This window comes from Penaeus monodon, chromosome 37, assembly GCF_015228065.2.
Source record: "Penaeus monodon isolate SGIC_2016 chromosome 37, NSTDA_Pmon_1, whole genome shotgun sequence".
Lineage (NCBI taxonomy): Eukaryota > Metazoa > Arthropoda > Malacostraca > Decapoda > Penaeidae > Penaeus > Penaeus monodon.
In genome coordinates, this window is record NC_051422.1 from 7635190 (window position 1) to 7640189 (window position 5000).

Here is a 5000-nt window from a genome sequence, read left to right on the forward strand (position 1 = left end):
AAAAACGCAACCTGGACGTAAGAACATTTCATGCGAAATACATACTGAATAATGTATCAGATAGAAGCAGAAAAAGTAATGATCTATTCTTACGAGGAGAAATTACAATAAGATGTCGAGATACCACAAAAAAATAAAAGAGCAAAAACTGTTTTTAGGATATTTTAGAATTATTGGTTGTAAGGCCCCAAGGACGTTATTTAAAATGAGACGAAGACTTGAAGACTTTCTATTAAATCTTTAAAAAAGAATGGTCGTTGATAATGGTTGATGAAAAAGACAAGGTCAACAAAGAAAAAAGGGCGGAAAAGTAATTTGATAGTTTGACCTCGAAAGAGAAAACGGAGGAGGAGCTAAATGGAGCAGAATGTTGAAGAAAACGGCCGTCACTTGGATTAAACCTTGGGCATAGAATCCATAATCCTCTTTGATTACATTACTGTTAGCGAAAGGTATTGAAATGGAATGAAGTATGTTAAGCAAATCCCTGGCTCGGAATGTGCTCTAACTCTAACTAAGAAAGCTTATGAAAGTCTATTAGAATTTAATACCAATGCTAGAAAGAGAACATCAAAAGGAAAAAAAAGAGAGAAATAAAGTCTGTCTAGAGTGTAGATTCAAAAAGTTCTGTGTGTTGAAAAGCCATCAACAAAGGGAGTAAAAATATCAATTCTAAAGAAAGACTGTGATGAAGGAAGAGGGATGAAGGAAGAAATACAGAAATAAAAGAAAATAGAAAACAGGCATCGCACAAACATCGAAAATTGAATAAGTAAACAGAAGGCAGAAAACAATAACAAAAGAAAGTGAGTACTAGCCTGAGACGAAAGGAATAAAGAGTATGAAGGCAAAGAACACATGAAACAAACATCATGAAATAACATCATGAAATATGTATTCCAAGAGGATCAAAGCAAAATATGAGAGCATTCTTGTAAAAAAAAAAAAATAATAAATAAATAAATAATAAAAAACGGCGTCAGTTCGCGGGGAAAAAAAAAAAACAGTATAAAGTAAGGAATTTGAGAGATCGATCACCTTAAGAGTAAGAGTAGCATGGAATAAGAGAGAGAGAGAAAAAAAAAGGGAATTCGACCTTATGCAATCATCTAAATAGAAATGGTAAAAGTAGGATTTACGACACCAGCCCCATGCCACCTAAACTTAACAAATCAATTTTTATTGCTCCACCCAAGAAGTCAAGGGTAATTGAATGTGGAGTGCCTAAGGTCCATTAAATTAATTGAAACACATTACAACATCAGTTCTCAAAGTTCTTTACGCCTGTCGATGGAAAGGCAAGACCAGAAGAGACTGCAAATGAACAGGACTTTATATGAGTGAAAAAGAACAAGCTATGCTAAGTTTTTAAAGGGTGCTGCCTTTTTATATAGACGTGTTTGTGTGTGTATAGGTATGTGTATATGTATGCACGTATGTATGTGTGTGTGTGTGTGTGTGTGTGTGTGTGTGTGTGTGTGTGTGTTTGCGTGTGTGTGTGTGTGTGTGTGTGTGTGTGTGTGTGTGTGTGTGTGTGTGTGTGTGTGTGTGTGTGTGTGTGTGTGTGTGTGTGTGTGTGTGTGTGAGTGTGTGTGTGTGTGTGTGTGTGTATGTGTGTGTGTAACACGTGTGTGTATATATGTATATATATATATATAATATATATATATATATATATATATATATATATATATATATATATATATATATATATATGTATATATGCGTGTGTGTGTGTGTGTGTAAGAGGGAGAGAGAGCAAGAGAGAGAAAGGGGAGGGAGGGAAAGAAAGAGATAGAGAGGAGGGGGAGGGAGGAAAAGTGAGAGAGAGTGGATGTATATGCGTACAACGTAAATAAAAGCCTTTACCAGAATCCTAACAACCCGTTGTGTGTTGGAGCATGCACTGCTGTTGATAAAACGAACAAAAACAAAAACAAAAAGATGAACGATATCAGACGACGACAGCTGGAGCGCAGGTGGCACAACCAACACCCTTCCCCCTTTCCTCCCAAACCCCACCGTAACCCACCCACCCTACCCACCCCTCCACTCACCCACCCCTCCACTCACCCACCCCTCCACTCACCCACTAACCCACCAACCCACCAATCAACCTACCCATCAACCCACCCGTCCCCGAACGCCGTCGCCCGGGCAACGCAATCTCGCCGAAGCGCTTTAGCTCACTCGCTCGTCCGCTCTTGTTCTCTCTCCCTGTCTCGCTTTACTCGATTTCTCTTGTTCTCTTTCGTCATTGTATTCGTTCTTCTTAATCTCCTTAATCTTCCGTGTGTGTGTTTGTTTTTTGTTAACGATATTGTCCATTGTTCTTTCTTTTCTTTTTTTTTGTTTGAACGTATGTATATGTGTGTGTGTGTGTTTCTATAAGAACTCATTCATATACTGTATACTCTATACATATATACATACAATATATGTGCGTGTTTAATCGTGTGTGTATGACATGTACAAGCCGAAGTACACACAGCCTCTCTCTGTTTCAATACCAGTGAGTACAAATTCACTAACAATATTTGAGTGAGTATCTGCATATTACTGCCAGTTCGCTCTGCGTCATCCGTTCTGTGTCCACTGGAAGTCCAGACGCACGACAGAATTTAACCTTTTGATGGTCGCAGGTCTCATTGCCCCCGATTTAGTTCAGATGAATGCTCATCTCGTCGTAGCTGTTACGTGGCCAGCTTGACACACACATATGTATGTGTACACACACACACACACACACACACACACATGTGTATATATATATATATATATATATATATATATATATATATATATATATATATATATATATGAATGCATGTGTATACATATACATACAAATATATGTATGCGTATATATATATATATAGATAGATAGGTAGGTAGATAGATAGATAGATAGATAGATAGATAGATAGGTAGATAGATAGATAGATCGATATATATATGTATATATACATATATATACATATATATATATTTATACTTATATTTATATATATATTTATATTTATATAGAATATATATAAACATATACATACATAATTTTATATACATAAATCTATAAATATGAAAAAATATGTATACAAATATAAATATATATATACATAATTATATGTATGTGTGTGTGTATTTGTGTGTGTGTGCACACACACATATGTATATGAATTCTTGCGACATTTTGCTGAAATTGACAATCTAGCTCTTACCATTAATTCCAAAGTGTAATGAGAAAATTCAGGAAAATGACCTTTCCTCAGCCTTCTTTTGCATAATGTCAAGGGTTCCTTTAAGTTTTCGGTTTATCGTAAGTCACCTCACGTTGTTAACTCTTTTTTTCCGCCAGTCACCTTTGTATATAATATATATATATATATTTTTTCCCTGCTTCGTGTATGTGTGAGTGTGTGTGTGTGTGTTTGTGTGTGCATGCGTACGTGTGTGTGTGTGTGTGTGTTTGTGTGTGTATGTGTGTGTGTGCGTGCGTGCGTGCTTGCGTATGTGTGTGCATGTGTGTGTGTGTGTGTGTGTGTGTGTGTGTGTGTGTGTGTGTGTGTGTGTGTGTGTGTGTGTGTGTGTGTGTGTGTGTGTGTGTGTGTGTGTGTGTGTGTATGTGTGTAGTGATTCTTCGATCAGGCACATTTCACAAACGAAAATTCTCACAAAGTCGTCACACGCAAAAGCACGACGTCGGTAAGCTGGCGCTGATCCAGTTTTAACTTCCCTCAACACCTTTCACAAAGATTTGGTTAAACAGGGTCTCTGTTAAACAGTCTTTTTCTTTTATAGGTTTGCTGCTTCTTTCGTTTTATTTACAGAAATAGTTTAATAAATCGAATAAAAGCGAGAGGAAATTGTGTAACAAAAGAATACAAAAATTTAACAGAATTTGAGACAAAAACAGATTACAAAAGAATGTAAAACAACCAAACAAACAATCAGATATATAGTATATAATAAAAAATATATATTTGATCTTGAATAACAAAATAGTGAGCGTGGGACATAAAAGACCAGAAAAAAATCAACAGAAATTTTTAAAAATGGAGACAGAAGCAGTGTACATTAGAAGGGCAAAACAAGTAAACAAACCAACAAAAAAATAGAGCACAATAAAAAAAAAAAAAAATACAAATCTGAATGATAGCATAAAAGACAGAAAGTGAAAATGACTGGATCTAGCGTCAAGAAAAATAGAAAAAAAAACGAAAAGAAAAAATGCACTGCCCACCTGGTGTCGTGAGCACCGATCCAAAAGTTCAAAGGGCAATTATCATCATTTATTAAATCCGGTGATTAATCTATGTTTAATGTGATTGGCTACTCGATTCCAGTAATTCTAACCTTTTTTTCTATCTTGTTTTTGCTTTAGGATGTCATGCAGAGCTGTATTGTTTGAAAATTAATAATTTAAAAAATACAAGTGGTCAATAATTACAAGGTTAAGAGAAATCGAGTTCTATTCATGAACTTTGTGATATAACGCTATATAGATATCACCCCGAACTACAGTATATTCTAGTTTAGAGAATCAAGTATTATAGTCTAATGTTTGATTTGGAGATAAATACTACTACATCAGATAAGATTTTGGAATATTTTTTTTATTATTCTTATTAACCCGAATACACCCTCTGCCAATGTATTTATGTTTTTTTTTTCATAAAGAAAAAATAATAAAATTCTTTATTAACCTAAATGCAATCCTTGTGTATCTATCTATCTATTTAAACGTCAAGAATTATATTCCAATGTCTGATTAAGAAATAATTATCTAAAATACATCTCAAAATAAAATTTTCGGAAACGAAAAAAAAGATAACGTTTCTGAATACACTCTCTACCTATCTATCTGGTAATATATATATATATATATATATATATATATATATATATATATATATATATATATATATATATATATATATATATATATACATTTTTTTTCTTAACGGTAGGTTCATGTCTGAGCCGCCGTGGTCACAGCATGA